Here is a 24,417-nt window from a genome sequence, read left to right on the forward strand (position 1 = left end):
TCTGGTGGTTGTTGCTGGGTACCTCCTCTTGGCTCCAGGACCCTGCCGGGGCTGACCCCTCTCTCTGCTCCTCTCCTCTCGCCCCCAACCAGGCTCTGAGTTAATGCCCAAAGCCCTGTCCACCAGGATCGTAGGAGGCATCTGGTGGTTCTTCACCCTGATAATCATCTCCTCCTACACGGCCAACCTGGCTGCCTTCCTCACTGTGGAGAGGATGGAGTCGCCCATCGACTCAGCTGACGACCTGGCCAAGCAGACCAGGATAGAATATGGAGTGGTGGAGGAGGGATCCACCATGACCTTCTTCAAGGTGGGTCACATAGGGCATGGAGCCCTACTGTCCATCTATCAGTCTATTCATCTATCAGCCAGTCCATCAAGCAATCACTCCATGTATTTGTGCATCTACTGTACGAGGATACATCAATCAGTCGACCAAATCATACAGTGTTGCACCACTAAAGGACACGTGGTTAGAGAATACTTGGAGGCAATTGTAAATGCATTTCAGATGTAATGACACGTAAGGAAAAGACAAATCAATTGGTAAATAAATTGTCGAAGAGCTCAGATGAATCTGTAGAACTCTAGTTCAACTGTAAAGCCATAAATAGCTGTTAAGTCCAAAGTAAATCTTTGACAGCTAGAAATTCCCATGACAATAGAATGGAGTGTTCCGGGAATAAAGAATTGAACGTATAACCATTAGTTGGGTTACAGCTGTATTTCGTGCTGCCTGTGAAATTGGCTGCAGCAATAAGGCCCGAGGAGGTGTGGTATATGGCCAATATACCACGGCTAAGGTCTGTTCTTAACATGATGCAATGCTTGGTGCCTGGATACAGCCCCTAGCCGTGGTATATTTGCCATATATCGCAAATCCTTATCGCTATTATAAACTATTTACCAACGTAATTATAATAGTACAAATAAATGTTTTGTCATGCCCGTTGTGTACTGTCTGATATACCACGGCTTTCAGCCAATCAGCATTCAGGACTCAAACCACCTGGTTTATAATAAAGTATAGGCTTTCTATGTGTTCATTCTCGCCAGCTCTATTTTCGCCTCCTCTCCTCTCCTCTCCTCTCCTCTCCTCTCCTCTCCTCTCCTATCCTATCCTCTCCTCTCCAATCCCCTCAATGGTTGATCATGTGGAATCACTGCAGCATATCAAGGGTATCTTATTAAGCCAGCAGTGTTTTAGGGTATTCTACAGTATTCTCACAAGATCTCCCTGCTGAGTGTCTCTGATTATTCTGCACTGTTTGTCTCTCGTATCGTATATCCACACCGCCGTGATGCACGGACAGCTCTATGCCAGATGGAGGGAAAATCTGTCTCTCTCAGACTGCTGCCATGGATCTTTATGGCTTCTGGTGTTTCTTTATTTTCACACCTCATTTTTATCAGCTCTGTGTGTGTGGTGTGTGAATACATTCTCAAAAGACACACACATGAAAACATGAAAACACATGCATACTCTCTCTCTCTCTCTCTCTCTTTAACAGATATACACATATGTGTGCACGCAAACACACACACACACACCAATTCATTACTGTAGCTAATATGGCACGGTGATAGCAAAGCTTTAAATAGTATTTTTACCATTCTGTAACAAATGACTGAAAACAACAGTTGGCATGAGGGAGCACAGACAGTCTGTTCTGGTGAACAATGTTACTTATGCTGACATCCCATTGCAACAATTACAAAGAAAAATGTATAAAAAAATGATTAAGCAAAGCAAAGTATTGTTCAAATTAAATTGTATTTGTCACATGCGCCGAATACAACAGTAAGCATTTTACAATAAGATATTGTAAAATGTTGTATTCGGGTCATGTGAAAAATTCAATATGATTTGAACAATACTTTGGTTTGCTTGAATCATTTTTCAATTACATTTTTGTTTGTTGCCAACACGGTCATCAGAAGGATTCAATCCACAGATATAGAGGATCCAACTGAAGTACCATTTCTCTGAAAGGCATGATTCTATTGTCCCCTCCTAGACCAAGGTTACTGATTGATGGATGGATTGATGGATGTTTTGACCAAAATGATTGAGAGTCCTCATTGATTCAGCGTTGTTCTCCGTACTGTAGACATTCATACAGGCATCGTATGTCCTTATTACTTTTTTTAAATATATTTTTTAAGATTTTCTTTTCTTTTATAAACAATACAAAACATACACATACAAACGACAACATCATACAAACATCAACTACATCCCCCCTACCCAGACCCACTAGCACACACCCCCATCTCCATCAACTACATCACCCCTACCCAGACCCACTAGCACACACCCCCATCTCCATCAACTACATCCCCCCTACCCAGACCCACTAGCACACACCCCCATCTCCATCAACTACATCCCCCCTACCCAGACCCACTAGCACACACACCCATCTCCATCAACTACATCACCCCTACCCAGACCCACTAGCACACACCCCCATCTCCATCAACTACATCCCCCCTACCCAGACCCACTAGCACACACCCCCATCTCCATCAACTACATCACCCCTACCCAGACCCACTAGCACACACCCCCATCTCCATCAACTACATCCCCCCTACCCAGACCCACTAGCACACACCCCCATCTCCATCAGCTATATCACCCCTACCCAGACCCACTAGCACACACCCCCATCTCCATCAACTACATGCCCCCTACCCAGGCCCACTAGCACACACCCCCATCTCCATCAACTACATCCCCCCTACCCAGACCCACTAGCACACACCCCCATCTCCATCAACTAAATCACCCCTACCCAGGCCCACTAGCACACACACCCATCTCCATCAACTACATTGAGTCATTATTAGTTTTACACTTAATACATGACTCGACCATTGTGCTTGTGTGAATTTTCTCTCTTAAATTCTATACATTAGTTTATACCGAATGAAGCATACATTTTTGTTAACTGTAATTTTGTTAGTTATGCTCCAACTTTCCCTCCATCTTATGTTAACATCAGTTCTTTGTTCCAATAGTTCATCTTTTCTTCTAAGAGATTGTCAGTTGGATATGTTCCCTGCAAGGTTTTGTCTTCTCTATCATTATGAACATCATGTTCTGGCTCAAATAAGAATCCTTCAAGGTGATGTCCAAAAGATTTCAAATTGACATTTTGTGATAAGTAACTTTTAAGTTGCATGGATTTGAAACTATATTGGTCAGTCCAAAATTACTTTTTAATTCTGTCATGGAAATACATTTATTTCCTGTTACCAAGTGTCACGGTCGTCGTAAGGAGTGGACCAAAATGCAGCAGGTATATTTATCATCTTCCTTATTGAAGGGAAAACACTTAAACAAAACAAATGACGAAAACAGTCCCGTAAGGTGCACAGACTATACAGGAAACAACCACCCACAAAACACAAGTGAAACAAACCCCAACTAAATATGGCCTCCAATTAGAGGCAACGACAACCAGCTGCCTCTAATTGGAGGTCCTACCAAAACCCCAACATAGAAATAGAAAAACTAGATAAACACATAGAAATAGAAAATGTAGAACATAAACCAAAAAACCCAAAACATACTAAACAAACACCCCCTGCCACGCCCTGACCAAACTACAATAACAAATAACCCCTTTTACTGGTCAGGATGTGACACCAAGTCATTTTCAGTTTCTATGCCTTTAGTTTTCCATGTGGAACAATTTATCGGTGAATTCTGAAAAACTATCCAAGGATTGTTCCATAAGGTTGTGTTTTTGGTAAGTGGTATTGGTTCTTCTAAAATATGTTTAATTTTCTTCCATGTTGTTTTAGCATTCTTAACTATGAAGTTGTTAATGTGCTTAGCTTTATCCTTTGAAAATAGACACGTAAAACAATTTTGGGGATGAGCACAAGCATCTTCAATATGTACCCACTGTTCCTCTTTAGTGCATTTAACTATATGTTGCAAGTAAAAGCCTTGGGTAGCGAGTTGATACAATTCCAAGTCTGGAAGGTTAAAACCACCATCAGACTTAAGAAGATGTAAAACTTTCCTTTTTATTCTATGAATGTATTTGCCCATATAAAGTATTTTTATGACCGTGTATATTTTTTTTAAAGAATGTCTTCGGTAGAGTAATTGGTATTACCGAAAATAAATACAAATGCTTTGGCAGAGATGCCTGTCAAATTTATATGAAGATTATCCCATTTAATTAGATCTGCTGTCATATTGTTGAGTAATGGAATAAAGTTATCTTTGCATATTTGTAATTTTTTTTTCACTTATTAGGCATCCTAAGTTTTTCATATTTTTTGTGGTCCAGTTTTAAAGGATTGTTGTAGATCGTGAGTAATTTTTTTGCCATTATTCGTTTTTTTGCACGTTCATTTTATATCCTTGCAAAGGGGGCATTGCGTTTTCAATATTAACCACGTACACTACATGACCAAAAGTATGTGGACACTTGCTTGTCGAACATCTCATTCCAAAATCATGGGCATTAATATTTTTGTTGGTCCCCCTTTGCTGCTATAACAGCCTCCACTCTTCTGGGAAGGCTTTCCACTAGATGTTGGAACATGGCTGCGGGGACAAGAGCAACAAGAGCATTAGTGAGGTCAAACACTGATGTTGGGCAATTAGGCCTGGCTCGCAGTCTGCGTTCCAATTCATCCCAAAGTTGTTTGATGGGGTTGGGGTCTGGGCTCTGTGCAGGCCAGTCAAGTTCTTCCACACCAATCTCAACAAACAATTTCTGAATGGACCTTGTTTTGTGCATGGGGGCATTGTCATGCTGAAACAGGAAAGGGCCTAACCCAAACTGTTGCCACAAAGTTGGATGAATGTCATTGTATGCTGTGGCTTTAAGATTTCCCTTCACTGGACCTAAGGGGCCTCTCCCGAACCATGAAAAACAGCCCCAGACCATTATTCCTCCTGCACCAAACTTTACAGTTGGCACTACTGTATGCATTGAGACAGGTAGCGTTCTCCTGGCATCCGCCAAACATACTGTAGATTCGTCCGTCGGACTGCCAGATGGTTAACCGTGATTCATCACTCCAGAGAATACGTTTCCACTGTTTCAATGGCGGCGAGCTTTACACTACTCCAGCCGACACTTGGCATTGCGCATGGTGATCTTAGGCTTGTGTGCAGCTGCTCAGCCATGGAAACCTATTTCTTGAAGCTCCCGACGAACACTTCTTGTGCTGACATTGCTTCCAGAGGCAGTTTGGAACTCGGTAGATCTGATGGCATTGCTCCAGATCCTCCGATGATACAGTCACGCCAAGCTCCTCCGATATCAGCTTGATTGCGTAGATGCAAATGTCCCCTTTTTCCTCGTCTTCTGGTAGGGACAATATTCTCATAATATTTTGTCACAATCTGTTTTCTAGTTGATCCAGTTAATCTTCTAAAGTTTGCACCTTTGTTTCCAGAAGGCCAATTTTGTTGTCTTGTTCGTCCACGCGGCCGCCCTGACAAGATAGACTCTACTTTCGTTTCAAGGAAATCTGCATTTTAAACAACAGATTGTAACAGTTTGTTTGTTTTGGTGAGCATTTAGAGCATTTTAGCTATGTTTTTCTGGATATCCTTCAGCTGTTCATTGCTCACATGTGCATCTCCATGTTGTTCTTTGTCTTTTACTCTAAGGGAAGCAATGGCTTGTTGGGTTTGAGTCTGCATCACTTTACTCACAGATTGGTTCGCTGTTGTGTATAACTGACCGCTCACTCTCTGCTTGTGGATATATTGATCTAATGATTTTAGAAGCTTTAATTGTCTGGCTTCTACATAGTTGTCTGGCTTCTACATATAATCCCGGTTTTGACGGTACAAAACGGAGCTACTATCTCCACATGCGTCCTATCGGTACACGCATGTGAGTCCTTATTACTATTCAACAACAGGGAAAAAAATGTAATCCCTGCCGTTTGAGTAATTATTGACTCAGATTTGTTCTGGAAAAATACATGGCTAATGGTGGCTGATTATGAAAATGCCAGCATGGGGTAACTCTCTGAAGTGTCCGAAATACACATCTCTCCCTCCTTTTTTCTCATTTTCCAGCCACTCCATTCTATCCATCCTCGACAGACTCCCTTTACAATAACACTGAATTATTCAAAAAGCACACACCACTGTGTATCTCTTATTACCTAACATATCACGTCCTATTAAGGACCTGGCAATGCTATTATTTCACCTCACTTATGTAATCCCTACGCCGGTGGAATCCTAGCACCTCAGCAAGGAAGTAGGCCCCTGGTGTCGCCACGGCGATGAGGAGCAAGATCGCCCCTGGTTATGGGGCTGAGTTGTTCTGCATTAGCTGTGAGACGGCTGTCAATGCGGAGAGTGTGGCATCACCAGAATAATGATTTAAAGAGAAAAGCAGACAGGGCTTATTGAGATGATGAGTGTGATACCTGCAGAAGGAGATGAGAGGGAGAATGAGAGAACATCAGGGGAAGACAGGAGGAAGAAAAGAGGAATAGAAGGGAAGGAGGAGGAGGAGAGTGGGTGTTGTTCACACTCCTCAACCCCACAGGCCTGTGCTGTATAGTATGTTGCTACATTCCTTCAGTTCAGCAGAATTCCCCTACTGTATCAACACAGCAACTATACTGTAATTCACCTTCCACAATCTATCCTCACAATTCAGCTAATTTGAACCCAGGTTGATTTCCTGTCAGACTTTTATTTTCTCCCATGCATCTTCTTGCACAACTCTTTTTGGTTCTAGGGATAACCCTTTTTGGTTCCATGTAGAACATTTTGGTTCCAGGTAGAACCCTTTTGAGGTCCATATAGAACCCATTCCAGAGGGTTCTACATGGAACCAAAAAGGTTCTACCTGGAACCAAAAAAGGGTTCTTTGAAGGATTCTCCTATGGGGACAGCCAAATAACCCTGTTAGGCTCTAGATAGCACACACTCTAGATAGCACAAGAGTGTTTGGAATGTGTAAAAAAAGACTAGAGTTGGATGATTAAGCCTCTACTTCACACTGTTTTCCTCTGGTTCAAATGTAGTCTCTGATACTTGCCTCCGGTCCAGAAGGTGATGCCCTATTTAGCCTTCAGTCTAACCACTGCCTCTCAGGATGGCCTGGCTCTCTGGGTTATGCTAGCCCACAACTCCCAGAACCCTGACTGAGATGAGACACTTCCCTCTTCTCTTTTATGTTGGTTGCCTCCATAGTACAGTTCATATTTGCTTTGAAGCATCCTAGTATCTGTCACATACGTCCCAGCCAGCCCCATCACATCAAAAAGCATTGTGATTTAGCTAGCAGAGAGGCAGATTGGGTTCTGTGGCTCCTCTCCTGGCTGGTTTGTGTGTGTGTGTGTGTGTGTGTGTGTGTGTGTGTGTGTGTGTGTGTGTGTGTGTGTGTGTGTGTGTGTGTGTGTGTGTGTGTGTGTGTGTGTGTGTGTGTGTGTGTGTGTGTGTGTGTGTGTGTGTGTGTGTGTGTGTGTGTGTGTGTGTGTGTGTGTGTGTGTGCCTCTCCGCTCCATTCCATGCAGACATCTAACCCATCTGCAGCGGGGTGTTTTGCTGAGCAAAGCCCAGCCAGTCATACCTGAACTCCCTCTGCCCTTCAATGCTTTTTGCTCCTCCGTTTGTGGAACCGTCTCTCTTTTTTCAATCTCTCTCTATTTAACAACCCTGATACTGGCGTCATCGGTTTTTGAAATTTGTTGTGTAGAGGTATTGCAGTATTAGATTAAATCTATGTCCAGCTCTCCCATTCCTCTAACCTTGCCTCCTCTCTGCATATTTCTCTCTCGCCTTCCTTTGCTCTCTCTCTTCCCCTCTCTCTATTTTTTTTCTTTCTTTCACTTTCTTTCTCTTTCATAAAAAGTATCAGTTATAATTGTTTCTCTCACTCTTTCTCTCTCCATTCTATCTATTTTTGTATTTCATCAAAAAATCTCAGAGTATTGATGTTGAGGACGATTGTCGCTGAGCCCTTGAGGACTCCAAGCTATCCTACAGTACAGACAGTGGTACTTACCAAGCTATCCTACAGTACAGACAGTGGTAGTTACCAAGCTATCCTACAGTACAGACAGTGGTACTTACCAAGCTATCCTACAGTACAGACAGTGGTACTTACCAAGCTATCCTACAGTACAGACAGTGGTACTTACCAAGCTATCCTACAGTACAGACAGTGGTACTTACCAAGCTATTCTACAATACAGACAGTGGTACTTACCAAGCTATTCTACAATACAGACAGTGGTACTTACCAAGCTATCCTACAATACAGACAGTGGTACTTACCAAGCTATTCTACAATACAGACAGTGGTACTTACCAAGCTATTCTACAATACAGACAGTGGTACTTACCAAGCTATCCTGCAGTACAGACAGTGGTACTTACCAAGCTATCCTACAATACAGACAGTGGTACTTACCAAGCTATCCTACAGTACAGACAGTGGTACTTACCAAGCTATCCTACAGTACAGACAGTGGTACTTATCAAGCTATCCTACAATACAGACAGTGGTACTTACCAAGCTATCCTACAGTACAGACAGTGGTACTTACCAAGCTATCCTACAGTACAGAGAGTGGTACTTACCAACCTATTCTACAATACAGACAGTGGTACTTACCAAGCTATCCTACAGTACAGACAGTACTGAACTAAGCTATCCTACAATACAGACAGTACTGAACTAAGCTATCCTACAGTACAGACAGTACTGAACTAAGCTATCCTACAATACAGACAGTACTGAACTAAGCTATCCTACAATACAGACAGTACTGAACTAAGCTATCCTACAATACAGACAGTACTGAACTAAGCTATCCTACAGTACAGACAGTACTGAACTAAGCTATCCTACAATACAGGCAGTACTGAACTAAGCTATCCTACAGTACAGGCAGTACTGAACTAAGCTATCCTACAATACAGACAGTACTGAACTAAGCTATCCTACAATACAGGCAGTACTGAACTAAGCTATCCTACAGTACAGGCAGTACTGAACTAAGCTATCCTACAATACAGACAGTACTGAACTAAGCTATCCTACAATACAGACAGTACTGAACCAAGCTATCTTTTTTATTTTTTTATTTTTAGGGGTGGATCAGCTTAATATTGTGGAAAGAATATTGCTTCCATCAATGTAATAGTCTGCATCATTTCCAATCCCCCATTTATTTTTTTGGTAAATATATATATCCATACACACATGCACACATATATACATACACATACCTATATAGACATACACACTTTTTTAAAGAATATATACCTTTATTATTATTCCCCGCAAACCCTACCACCGATCGCCCAATTGGAGTAAACTAATAAACACTTCGGCTTTTACCTTCAATTTATTCATCTTATACACATTTTACAGACAGTCTATTTTACAATAGTTATTTTTTGTTTGTTTTTAGTCCTTCCTCTATTTCTGATGTCCATCCAGTTTGATTTCTATTTGTAACTGTGCTATATCACAAAAGTTCTGAACCTATATACATTTTACAGACCCCGTATGTTTTACATTGTTTATCTTGTTATTAGTCCCACCATTCAGCTCCATTCAACCCCTCCCATCTATCCATTAACATCATCCATTTCGGATTTCTATTTGCCATATCTTTTTCAACTGTGCTGTGATGCTTCACAAAACAATTTAACCTTTCTATTCTCATAGCTTCTACAGATTGTAAATTAAAAATAAACATTTTTGCTAAAATAATTATTATATTATTGATTGATGGACTATGGCTTTTCAAATCACCCAGTATTGCTATCTGCAGCGTTAGTTCTAGGCAAATGTTGCAATTCTTCAGCCATACCTGGACCTGTGACCAAAAACGAGCTACATATGGACAATACCAAAATAAATGATCTAATGACTCTGCCTCCTCACAGCAGAATCTGCAGAGCTGGGAAGATTGTATCCCCCATATATATAACATTCTATTAGTTGCAAGAATTTTGGATAGTAATTTAAATAGAAAAAAATGTGAAGTTTTGAATCCTGCGTTGTTTTGCCTATCAATTCATAAACCATGTGCCATGGAATGGGCACATCGAAAATCTCTTCCCAACTATTTTGCAATTTATATGGCACAGCTATGAGTTTTTTGGTCCTTAAATTAAATTGGTATATGTTTTTATTTATCACACTTTTCTTTAACCATTTATTTTCTTTAATACAGGGCCGACATACAAGTTCCTTACTTTTTTCCCCTTTTACTTGCCTCTTCCATTTTTGTGGTAATGCTGCAATTAATTGGTTTTAATTTTGGGTAGAGCAGACATTTCCATATGTCTGTGTTAGCTGCATGTGTGACATCACTCCACCAGTCCCATTTATTATATCATTCACTAACATTATACCTTTTTTAAACATTTCTTCGAAAAATACAGTTTTTTTTATAAATTACTATATTATTTGTTCTGTCTTTTCAGGTGGATTAAACTGAAATTGCAACCAACTTCCTATGGCTTGTTTAAAAGATAAAGATATTTTGGAGATTATTTCCTTTTCAAACAACCGAAAGTGGGCAGGTGTAATCTGAATAAAGGGAAAAAGGCCCTTCTTGAACATAGGATGAGACATTCTTACCAATTTACTAGAAAAGCAGTTTGGATTTAAATATAACTTTGGTATGACTGATGCCTTTAGTGAGAGGTCTAATGCTTTAATACTTAATCATTTCTGCCCTCCGAATTCATATTCGTTATATAAATAGGCCCTTTTAATTTTGTCTGGCTTGCCGTTCCAAATAAAATGGAATATTTTTTGTTCATATAATTTTAAAAGCAGGTCACTAGGTGTAGGCAAACCATAAGCAAATAGGTAAACTGTGATATAAAGAGTTAATCAGGGTGATTTTTCCACAAATAGACAGGTATTTTCCTTTCCATGGTAGCAAGATCTTATCTATTTTTGCTAACTTTCTATAAAAATGTATTGGAGTGAGATCATTTCTTTCTTTTGGGATTTGTATACCGAGTATGTCCACATCTCCGTCAGACCATTTCATTGGTAAACTACATGGTAATGTAAAATCTGAAATTTTTTTTGTGATCCAATACGTAATATTGTACACTTATCAAAATTTGGTTTTAATCCAGAGAGAATAGCAAAAGTATCTAGATCCAAGGTATCTTACAATAAAGGCAGTATTGAACTAAGCTATCCAACAATACAGGCAGTACTGTACTAAGCTATCCTACAAAACAGGAAGTATTGAACTAAGCTATCCTCCAATTAAGGCAGTACTGTACTAAGCTATCCTACAATGCAGGCAGTACTGTACTAAGCTATCCTACAAAACAGGAAGTATTGAACTAAGCTATCCTCCAATTAAGGCAGTACTGAACTAAGCTATCCTCCAGTACAGACAGTGATCCTGACCAAGCAATTATCCATTACAGACTGTGATCCTGACCAAGCTATCCTCCAGTACAGACAGTGATCCTGACCAAGCTATCCTCCAGCACAGACAGTGATCCTGACCAAGCTATCCTCCAGTACAGACAGTGATCCTGACCAAGCTATCCTCCAGCACAGACAGTGATCCTGACCAAGCTATCCTCCAGCACAGACAGTGATCCTGACCAAGCTATCCTCCAGCACAGACAGTGATCCTGACCAAGCTATCCTCCAGCACAGACAGTGATCCTGACCAAGCTATCCTCCAGCACAGACAGTGATCCTGACCAAGCTATCCTCCAGCACAGACAGTGATCCTGACCAAGCTATCCTCCAGCACAGACAGTGATCCTGACCAAGCTATCCTCCAGCACAGACAGTGATCCTGACCAAGCTATCCTCCAGCACAGACAGTGATCCTGACCAAGCTATCCTCCAGCACAGACAGTGATCCTGACCAAGCTATCCTCCAGCACAGACAGTGATCCTGACCAAGCTATCCTCCAGTACAGACAGTGATCCTGACCAAGCTATCCTCCAGCACAGACAGTGATCCTGACCAAGCTATCCTCCAGTACAGACAGTGATCCTGACCAAGCTATCCTCCAGCACAGACAGTGATCCTGACCAAGCTATCCTCCAGCACAGACAGTGATCCTGACCAAGCTATCCTCCAGCACAGACAGCGATCCTGACCATGCTCTCCTATAGTATAGACAGTGATCCTCACCATGCTCTCCTATTGTATAGACAATGATCCTGACCATGCTCTCCTATAGTATAGACAGTGATCCTGACCATGCTCTCCTATAGTATAGACAGTGATCCTGACCATGCTCTCCTATAGTATAGACAGTGATCCTGACCATGCTCTCCTATAGTATAGACAGTGATCCTCACCATGCTCTCCTATAGTATAGACAGTGATCCTGACCATGCTCTCCTATAGTATAGACAGTGATCCTGACCATGATCTCCTATTTTATAGATAGTGATCCTGACCATGCTCTTCTGTTGTATAGACAGTGATCCTGACCATGCTCTTCTGTTGTATAGACAGTGATCCTGACCATGATCTCCTATTTTATAGATAGTGATCCTGACCATGCTCTTCTGTTGTATAGACAGTGATCCTGACCATGCTCTTCTGTTGTATAGACAGTGATCCTGACCATGCTCTCCTATAGTATAGACAGTGATCCTGACCATGCTCTCCTATAGTATAGACAGTAATCCTGACCATGTTCTTCTGTTGTAGAGGAAGTGATCCTGAACATGCTCTCCTGTAGTATAGACAGTGATCCTGACAATGCTCTTGTATAGTATAGACAGTGATCCTGACCAGGCTCTCCTATGGAATAGACAGTGATCCTGACCAGGCTCTCCTATGGTATAGACAGTGATCCTGACCAGGCTCTCCTATGGTATAGACACTGATCCTGACCATGCTCTCCTATTGTATAGACAGTGATCCTGAACATGCTCTTCTGTTGTATAGACACTGATCCTGACCATGCTCTCCTATTGTATAGACATTGATCCTGACCATGCTCTTCTGTTGTATAGATAGTGATGCTGACCATGCTGTCCTATAGTATAGACAGTGATCCTCACCATGCTCTCCTATAGTATAGACAGTGATCCTCACCATGCTCTCCTATAGTATAGACTGTGATCCTGACCATGCTCTCCTATAGTATAGACAGTGATCCTCACCATGCTCTCCTATAGTATAGACAGTGATCCTCCCCGTGCTCTTCTGTTGTATAGACAGTGATCCTGACCATGCTCTTCTATAGTATAGACAGTGATCCTGACCATGCTCTCCTATAGTATAGACAGTGATCCTCACCATGCTCACCTATTGTATAGACAGTGATCCTGACCATGCTCTTCTGTTGTATATACAGTGATCCTGACCATGCTCTTCTGTTGTATAGACAGTGATCCTGACCATGCTCTCCTATAGTATAGATAGTGATCCTGACCATGCTCTTCTGTTGTATAGACAGTGATCCTGACCATGCTCTCCTATTTTATAGATAGTGATCCTGACCATGCTCTTCTGTTGTATAGACAATGATCCTGACCATGCTCTCCTATAGTATAGATAGTGATCCTGACCATGCTCTTCTGTTGTATAGACAGTGATCCTGACCATGCTCTCCTATTTTATAGATAGTGATCCTGACCATGCTCTTCTATAGTATAGATAGTGATCCTGACCATGCTCTTCTATAGTATAGACATTGATCCTGACCATGCTCTTCTGTTGTATAGACAGTGATCCTGACCATGCTGTCCTATAGTATTGACAGTGATCCTGACCATGCTCTCCTATAGTATAGACAGTGATCCTGACCATGCTCTTCTGTTGTATAGACAGTGATCCTGACCATGCTCTCCTATAGTATTGACAGTGATCCTGACCATGCTCTCCTATAGTATAGACAGTGATCCTGACCATGCTCTTCTGTTGTATAGACAGTGATCCTGACCATGCTCTCCTATAGTATAGACAGTGATCCTGACCATGCTCTTCTGTTGTATAGACAGTGATCCTGACCATGCTCTCCTATAGTATAGACAGTGATCCTGACCATGCTCTCCTATAGTATAGACAGTGATCCTGACCATGTTCTTCTGTTGTAGAGGAAGTGATCCTGACCATGCTCTCCTGTAGTATAGACAGTGATCCTGACCATGCTCTTGTATAGTATAGACAGTGATCCTGACCAGGCTCTCCTATGGAATAGACAGTGATCCTGACCAGGCTCTCCTATGGTATAGACATTGATCCTGACCAGGCTCTCCTATGGAATAGACAGTGATCCTGACCAGGCTCTCCTATGGTATAGACAGTGATCCTGACCATGCTCTCCTATAGTATAGACAGTGATCCTGACCATGCTCTTCTGTTGTATAGACAGTGATCCTGACCATGCTCTCCTATAGTATAGACAGTGATCCTGACCATGCTCTCCTATAGTATAGACAGTGATCCTGACCATGTTCTTCTGTTGTAGAGGAAGTGATCCTGACCATGCTCTCCTATTGTATAGACAGTGATCCTGAACATGCTCTTCTGTTGTATAGACACTGATCCTGACCATGCTCTCCTATTGTATAGACATTGATCCTGACCATGCTCTTCTGTTGTATAGATAGTGATGCTGACCATGCTGTCCTATAGTATAGACACTGATCCTGACCATGCTGTCCTATAATATAGACAGTGATCCTGAAAATGCTCTCCTACAGTATAGACAGTGATCCTCACCATGCTCTTCTATAGTATAGACTTTGATCCTGACCATGCTCTCCTATAGTATAGACAGTGATCCTCACCATGCTCTCCTATAGTATAGACAGTGATCCTGACAATGCTCTTGTATAGTATAGACAGTGATCCTGACCAGGCTCTCCTATGGAATAGACAGTGATCCTGACCAGGCTCTCCTATGGTATAGACAGTGATCTTGACCAGGCTCTCCTATGGTATAGACACTGATCCTGACCATGCTCTCCTATTGTATAGACAGTGATCCTGAACATGCTCTTCTGTTGTATAGACACTGATCCTGACCATGCTCTCCTATTGTATAGACATTGATCCTGACCATGCTCTTCTGTTGTATAGATAGTGATGCTGACCATGCTCTCCTACAGTATAGACACTGATCCTGACCATGCTGTCCTATAATATAGACAGTGATCCTGACAATGCTCTCCTACAGTATAGACAGTGATCCTCACCATGCTCTCCTATAGTATAGACTGTGATCCTGACCATGCTCTCCTATAGTATAGACAGTGATCCTCACCATGCTCTCCTATAGTATAGACAGTGATCCTCACCATGCTCTCCTATAGTATAGACTGTGATCCTGACCATGCTCTCCTATAGTATAGACAGTGATCCTCACCATGCTCTCCTATAGTATAGACAGTGATCCTCCCCGTGCTCTTCTGTTGTATAGACAGTGATCCTGACCATGCTCTCCTATAGTATAGACAGTGATCCTCACCATGCTCACCTATTGTATAGACAGTGATCCTGACCATGCTCTTCTGTTGTATATACAGTGATCCTGACCATGCTCTTCTGTTGTATAGACAGTGATCCTGACCATGCTCTCCTATAGTATAGATAGTGATCCTGACCATGCTCTTCTGTTGTATAGACAGTGATCCTGACCATGCTCTCCTATTTTATAGATAGTGATCCTGACCATGCTCTTCTGTTGTATAGACAGTGATCCTGACCATGCTCTCCTATAGTATAGATAGTGATCCTGACCATGCTCTTCTGTTGTATAGACAGTGATCCTGACCATGCTCTCCTATTTTATAGATAGTGATCCTGACCATGCTCTTCTATAGTATAGATAGTGATCCTGACCATGCTCTTCTATAGTATAGACATTGATCCTGACCATGCTCTTCTGTTGTATAGACAGTGATCCTGACCATGCTGTCCTATAGTATTGACAGTGATCCTGACCATGCTCTCCTATAGTATAGACAGTGATCCTGACCATGCTCTTCTGTTGTATAGACAGTGATCCTGACCATGCTCTCCTATAGTATTGACAGTGATCCTGACCATGCTCTCCTATAGTATAGACAGTGATCCTGACCATGCTCTTCTGTTGTATAGACAGTGATCCTGACCATGCTCTCCTATAGTATAGACAGTGATCCTGACCATGCTCTTCTGTTGTATAGACAGTGATCCTGACCATGCTCTCCTATAGTATAGACAGTGATCCTGACCATGCTCTCCTATAGTATAGACAGTGATCCTCACCATGTTCTTCTGTTGTAGAGGAAGTGATCCTGACCATGCTCTCCTATAGTATAGACAGTGATCCTGACCATGCTCTTGTATAGTATAGACAGTGATCCTGACCAGGCTCTCCTATGGAATAGACAGTGATCCTGACCAGGCTCTCCTATGGTATAGACATTGATCCTGACCAGGCTCTCCTATGGTATAGACACTGATCCTGACCATGCTCTCCTATTGTATAGACAGTGATCCTCTCCATGCTCTTCTGTTGTATAGATAGTGATGCTGACCATGCTGTCCTATAGTATAGACACTGATCCTCACCATGCTGTCCTATAATATAGACAGTGATCCTGACAATGCTCTCCTACAGTATAGACAGTGATCCTCACCATGCTCTTCTATAGTATAGACTTTGATCCTGACCATGCTCTCCTATAGTATAGACAGTGATCCTCACCATGCTCTCCTATAGTATAGACAGTGATCCTGACAATGCTCTCCTACAGTATAGACAGTGATCCTCACCATGCTCTCCTATAGTATAGACAGTGATCGTCCCCGTGCTCTTCTGTTGTATAGACAGTGATCCTGACCATGCTCTCCTATAGTATAGACAGTGATCGTCCCCGTGCTCTTCTGTTGTATAGACAGTGATCCTGACCATGCTCTCCTATAGTATAGATAGTGATCCTGACCATGCTCTTCTGTTGTATAGACAGTGATCCTGACCATGCTCTCCTATTGTATAGACAGTGATCCTGAACATGCTCTTCTGTTGTATAGACACTGATCCTGACCATGCTCTCCTATTGTATAGACATTGATCCTGACCATGCTCTTCTGTTGTATAGATAGTGATGCTGACCATGCTGTCCTATAATATAGACAGTGATCCTGACAATGCTCTCCTACAGTATAGACAGTGATCCTCACCATGCTCTCCTATAGTATAGACTGTGATCCTGACCATGCTCTCCTATAGTATAGACAGTGATCCTCACCATGCTCTCCTATAGTATAGACAGTGATCCTCACCATGCTCTCCTATAGTATAGACTGTGATCCTGACCATGCTCTCCTATAGTATAGACAGTGATCCTCACCATGCTCTCCTATAGTATAGACAGTGATCCTCCCCGTGCTCTTCTGTTGTATAGACAGTGATCCTGACCATGCTCTCCTATAGTATAGACAGTGATCCTCACCATGCTCACCTATTGTATAGACAGTGATCCTGACCATGCTCTTCTGTTGTATATACAGTGATCCTGACCATGCTCTTCTGTTGTATAGACAGTGATCCTGACCATGCTCTCCTATAGTATAGATAGTGATCCTGACCATGCTCTTCTGTTGTATAGACAGTGATCCTGACCATGCTCTCCTATTTTATAGATAGTGATCCTGACCATGCTCTTCTGTTGTACAGACAATGATCCTGACCATGCTCTCCTATAGTATAGATAGTGATCCTGACCATGCTCTTCTGTTGTATAGACAGTGATCCTGACCATGCTCTCCTATTTTATAGATAGTGATCCTGACCATGCTCTTCTATAGTATAGATAGTGATCCTGACCATGCTCTTCTATAGTATAGACATTGATCCTGACCATGCTCTTCTGTTGTATAGACAGTGATCCTGACCATGCTGTCCTATAGTATTGACAGTGATCCTGACCATGCTCTCCTATAGTATAGACAGTGATCCTGACCATGCTCTTCTGTTGTATAGACAGTGATCCTGACCATGCTCTCCTATAGTATTGACAGTGATCCTGACCATGCTCTCCTATAGTATAGACAGTGATCCTGACCATGCTCTTCTGTTGTATAGACAGTGATCCTGACCATGCTCTCCTATAGTATAGACAGTGATCCTGACCATGCTCTTCTGTTGTATAGACAGTGATCCTGACCATGCTCTCCTATAGTATAGACAGTGATCCTGACCATGCTCTCCTATAGTATAGACAGTGATCCTGACCATGTTCTTCTGTTGTAGAGGAAGTGATCCTGACCATGCTCTCCTGTAGTATAGACAGTGATCCTGACCATGCTCTTGTATAGTATAGACAGTGATCCTGACCAGGCTCTCCTATGGAATAGACAGTGATCCTGACCAGGCTCTCCTATGGTATAGACATTGATCCTGACCATGCTGTCCTATAGTATAGACACTGATCCTGACCATGCTGTCCTATAATATAGACAGTGATCCTGAAAATGCTCTCCTACAGTATAGACAGTGATCCTCACCATGCTCTTCTATAGTATAGACTTTGATCCTGACCATGCTCTCCTATAGTATAGACAGTGATCCTCACCATGCTCTCCTATAGTATAGACAGTGATCCTGACAATGCTCTTGTATAGTATAGACAGTGATCCTGACCAGGCTCTCCTATGGAATAGACAGTGATCCTGACCAGGCTCTCCTATGGTATAGACAGTGATCCTGACCAGGCTCTCCTATGGTATAGACACTGATCCTGACCATGCTCTCCTATTGTATAGACAGTGATCCTGAACATGCTCTTCTGTTGTATAGACACTGATCCTGACCATGCTCTCCTATTGTATAGACATTGATCCTGACCATGCTCTTCTGTTGTATAGATAGTGATGCTGACCATGCTGTCCTATAGTATAGACACTGATCCTGACAATGCTCTCCTACAGTATAGACAGTGATCCTCACCATGCTCTCCTATAGTATAGACAGTGATCCTGACCATGCTCTCCTATAGTATAGACAGTGATCCTCACCATGCTCTCCTATAGTATAGACAGTGATCCTCACCATGCTCTCCTATAGTATAGACTGTGATCCTGACCATGCTCTTCTATAGTATAGACAGTGATCCTCACCATGCTCTCCTATAGTATAGACAGTGATCCTCACCATGCTCTCCTATAGTATAGACAGTGATCCTCCCCGTGCTCTTCTGTTGTATAGACAGTGATCCTGACCATGCTCTCCTATAGTATAGACAGTGATCCTCACCATGCTCACCTATTGTATAGACAGTGATCCTGACCATGCTCTTCTGTTGTATATACAGTGATCCTGACCATGCTCTTCTGTTGTATAGACAGTGATCCTGACCATGCTCTCCTATAGTATAGATAGTGATCCTGACCATGCTCTTCTGTTGTATAGACAGTGATCCTGACCATGCTCTTCTGTTGTATAGACAGTGATCCTGACCATGCTCTTCTGTTGTATAGACAGTGATCCTGACCATGCTCTTCTGTTGTATAGACAGTGATCCTGACCATGCTCTCCTATTTTATAGATAGTGATCCTGACCATGCTCTTCTGTTGTATAGACAGTGATCCTGACCATGCTCTCCTATAGTATAGATAGTGATCCTGACCATGCTCTTCTGTTGTATAGACAGTGATCCTGACCATGCTCTCCTATTTTATAGATAGTGATCCTGACCATGCTCTTCTATAGTATAGATAGTGATCCTGACCATGCTCTTCTATAGTATAGACATTGATCCTGACCATGCTCTTCTGTTGTATAGACAGTGATCCTGACCATGCTGTCCTATAGTATTGACAGTGATCCTGACCATGCTCTCCTATAGTATAGACAGTGATCCTGACCATGCTCTTCTGTTGTATAGACAGTGATCCTGACCATGCTCTCCTATAGTATTGACAGTGATCCTGACCATGCTCTCCTATAGTATAGACAGTGATCCTGACCATGCTCTTCTGTTGTATAGACAGTGATCCTGACCATGCTCTCCTATAGTATAGACAGTGATCCTGACCATGCTCTTCTGTTGTATAGACAGTGATCCTGACCATGCTCTCCTATAGTATAGACAGTGATCCTCACCATGTTCTTCTGTTGTAGAGGAAGTGATCCTGACCATGCTCTTGTATAGTATAGACAGTGATCCTGACCAGGCTCTCCTATGGAATAGACAGTGATCCTGACCAGGCTCTCCTATGGTATAGACATTGATCCTGACCAGGCTCTCCTATGGTATAGACACTGATCCTGACCATGCTCTCCTATTGTATAGACAGTGATCCTCTCCATGCTCTTCTGTTGTATAGATAGTGATGCTGACCATGCTGTCCTATAGTATAGACACTGATCCTGACCATGCTGTCCTATAATATAGACAGTGATCCTGACAATGCTCTCCTACAGTATAGACAGTGATCCTCACCTTGCTCTTCTATAGTATAGACTTTGATCCTGACCATGCTCTCCTATAGTATAGACAGTGATCCTCACCATGCTCTCCTATAGTATAGACAGTGATCCTGACAATGCTCTCCTACAGTATAGACAGTGATCCTCACCATGCTCTTCTATAGTATAGACTTTGATCCTGACCATGCTCTCCTATAGTATAGACAGTGATCCTCACCATGCTCTCCTATAGTATAGACAGTGATCGTCCCCGTGCTCTTCTGTTGTATAGACAGTGATCCTGACCATGCTCTCCTATAGTATAGATAGTGATCCTGACCATGCTCTTCTGTTGTATAGACAGTGATCCTGACCATGCTCTCCTATAGTATAGACAGTGATCCTGACCATGCTCTCCTATAGTATAGACAGTGATCCTGACCATGCTCTCCTATTTTATAGATAGTGATCCTGACCATGCTCTTCTATAGTATAGATAGTGATCCTGACCATGCTCTTCTATAGTATAGACATTGATCCTGACCATGCTCTTCTGTTGTATAGACAGTGATCCTGACCATGCTGTCCTATAGTATTGACAGTGATCCTGACCATGCTCTCCTATAGTATAGACAGTGATCCTGACCATGCTCTTCTGTTGTATAGACAGTGATCCTGACCATGCTCTCCTATAGTATAGACAGTGATCCTGACCATGCTCTCCTATAGTATAGACAGTGATCCTGACCATGTTCTTCTGTTGTAGAGGAAGTGATCCTGAACATGCTCTCCTGTAGTATAGACAGTGATCCTGACCATGCTCTTGTATAGTATAGACAGTGATCCTGACCAGGCTCTCCTATGGAATAGACAGTGATCCTGACCAGGCTCTCCTATGGTATAGACAGTGATCCTGACCAGGCTCTCCTATGGAATAGACAGTGATCCTGACCAGGCTCTCCTATAGTATAGACATTGATCCTGACCATGCTCTTCTGTTGTATAGACAGTGATCCTGACCATGCTGTCCTATAGTATTGACAGTGATCCTGACCATGCTCTCCTATAGTATAGACAGTGATCCTGACCATGCTCTTCTGTTGTATAGACAGTGATCCTGACCATGCTCTCCTATAGTATAGACAGTGATCCTGACCATGTTCTTCTGTTGTAGAGGAAGTGATCCTGAACATGCTCTCCTGTAGTATAGACAGTTATCCTGACCAGGCTCTCCTATGGTATAGACAGTGATCCTGACCATGATCTCCTATAGTATAGACAGTGATCCTGACCAGGCTCTCCTATGGTATAGACACTGATCCTGACCATGCTCTCCTATTGTATAGACAGTGATCCTGACCATGCTCTCCTATTGTATAGACATTGATCCTGACCATGCTCTTCTGTTGTATAGATAGTGATGCTGACCATGCTCTCCTATAGTATAGACACTGATCCTGACCATGCTGTCCTATAATATAGACAGTGATCCTGACAATGCTCTCCTACAGTATAGACAGTGATCCTCACCATGCTCTCCTATAGTATAGACCGTGATCCTGACCATGCTCTCCTATAGTATTGACACTGATCCTGACCATGCTCTCCTATAGTATAGACAGTAATCCTGACCATTCTCTTCTGTTGTATAGATAGTGATTCTGACCATGCTGTCCTATAGTATAGACGTTGATCCTGACCATGCTCTCCTATAGTATAGAAAGTGATCCTGACCATGCTCTCCTATAGTATAGACAGTGATCCTGACCATGCTCTTCTGTTGTATAGACAGTGATCCTGACCATGCTCTCCTATAGTATAGACAGTGATCCTCACCATGCTCACCTATAGTATAGACGTTGATCCTGACCATGCTCTCCTATAGTATAGACTGTGATCCTGACCATGCTCTCCTATAGTATAGACAGTGATCCTCACCATGCTCTCCTATAGTATAGACAGTGATCCTCACCATGCTCTCCTATAGTATAGACTGTGATCCTGACCATGCTCTCCTATAGTATAGACAGTGATCCTCACCATGCTCTCCTATAGTATAGACAGTGATCCTCACCATGCTCTCCTATAGTATAGACTGTGATCCTGACCATGCTCTCCTATAGTATAGACAGTGATCCTCACCATGCTCTCCTATAGTATAGACAGTGATCCTCCCCGTGCTCTTCTGTTGTATAGACAGTGATCCTGACCATGCTCTCCTATAGCATAGACAGTGATCCTCACCATGCTCTCCTATAGTATAGACAGTGATCCTCACCATGCTCACCTATTGTATAGACAGTGATCCTGACCATGCTCTTCTGTTGTATATACAGTGATCCTGACCATGCTCTTCTGTTGTATAGACAGTGATCCTGACCATGCTCTCCTATAGTATAGATAGTGATCCTCACCATGCTCTCCTATAGTATAGACAGTGATCCTGACCATGCTCTCCTATAGTATAGATAGTGATCCTGACCATGCTCTTCTGTTGTATAGACAGTGATCCTGACCATGCTCTCCTATTTTATAGATAGTGATCCTGACCATGCTCTTCTATAGTATAGATAGTGATCCTGACCATGCTCTTCTATAGTATAGACATTGATCCTGACCATGCTCTTCTGTTGTATAGACAGTGATCCTGACCATGCTGTCCTATAGTATTGACAGTGATCCTGACCATGCTCTCCTATAGTATAGACAGTGATCCTGACCATGCTCTCCTATAGTATAGACAGTGATCCTGACCATGCTCTCCTATAGTATAGACAGTGATCCTGACCATGCTCTTCTGTTGTATAGACAGTGATCCTGACCATGCTCTCCTATAGTATTGACAGTGATCCTGACCATGCTCTCCTATAGTATAGACAGTGATCCTGACCATGCTCTTCTGTTGTATAGACAGTGATCCTGACCATGCTCTCCTATAGTATAGACAGTGATCCTGACCATGCTCTTCTGTTGTATAGACAGTGATCCTGACCATGCTCTCCTATAGTATAGACAGTGATCCTGACCATGTTCTTCTGTTGTAGAGGAAGTGATCCTGAACATGCTCTCCTGTAGTATAGACAGTGATCCTGACCATGCTCTTGTATAGTATAGACAGTGATCCTGACCAGGCTCTCCTATGGAATAGACAGTGATCCTGACCAGGCTCTCCTATGGTATAGACATTGATCCTGACCAGGCTCTCCTATGGTATAGACACTGATCCTGACCATGCTCTCCTATTGTATAGACAGTGATCCTGAACATGCTCTTCTGTTGTATAGACACTGATCCTGACCATGCTCTCCTATTGTATAGACATTGATCCTCACCATGCTCTCCTATAGTATAGACACTGATCCTGACCATGCTCTCCTATTGTATAGACAGTGATCCTGAACATGCTCTTCTGTTGTATAGACAGTGATCCTGACCATGCTGTCCTATAGTATTGACAGTGATCCTGACCATGCTCTCCTATAGTATAGACAGTGATCCTGACCATGCTCTTCTGTTGTATAGACAGTGATCCTGACCATGCTCTCCTATAGTATAGACAGTGATCCTGACCATGTTCTTCTGTTGTAGAGGAAGTGATCCTGAACATGCTCTCCTGTAGTATAGACAGTTATCCTGACCAGGCTCTCCTATGGTATAGACAGTGATCCTGACCATGATCTCCTATAGTATAGACAGTGATCCTGACCAGGCTCTCCTATGGTATAGACACTGATCCTGACCATGCTCTCCTATTGTATAGACAGTGATCCTGACCATGCTCTCCTATTGTATAGACATTGATCCTGACCATGCTCTTCTGTTGTATAGATAGTGATGCTGACCATGCTCTCCTATAGTATAGACACTGATCCTGACCATGCTGTCCTATAATATAGACAGTGATCCTGACAATGCTCTCCTACAGTATAGACAGTGATCCTCACCATGCTCTCCTATAGTATAGACCGTGATCCTGACCATGCTCTCCTATAGTATTGACACTGATCCTGACCATGCTCTCCTATAGTATAGACAGTAA

General features: G+C 42.4%; 1 pseudogene; it reads left to right on the forward strand.

Annotated features, from left to right (window-relative positions):
• LOC106605492 (glutamate receptor ionotropic, kainate 2-like) overlaps positions 1 to 24,417 on the forward strand; it is a 323,572-nt pseudogene that overhangs the window by 176,884 nt on the left and 122,271 nt on the right.

This window comes from Salmo salar, chromosome ssa05 (genome assembly GCF_905237065.1).
Source record: "Salmo salar chromosome ssa05, Ssal_v3.1, whole genome shotgun sequence".
Lineage (NCBI taxonomy): Eukaryota > Metazoa > Chordata > Actinopteri > Salmoniformes > Salmonidae > Salmo > Salmo salar.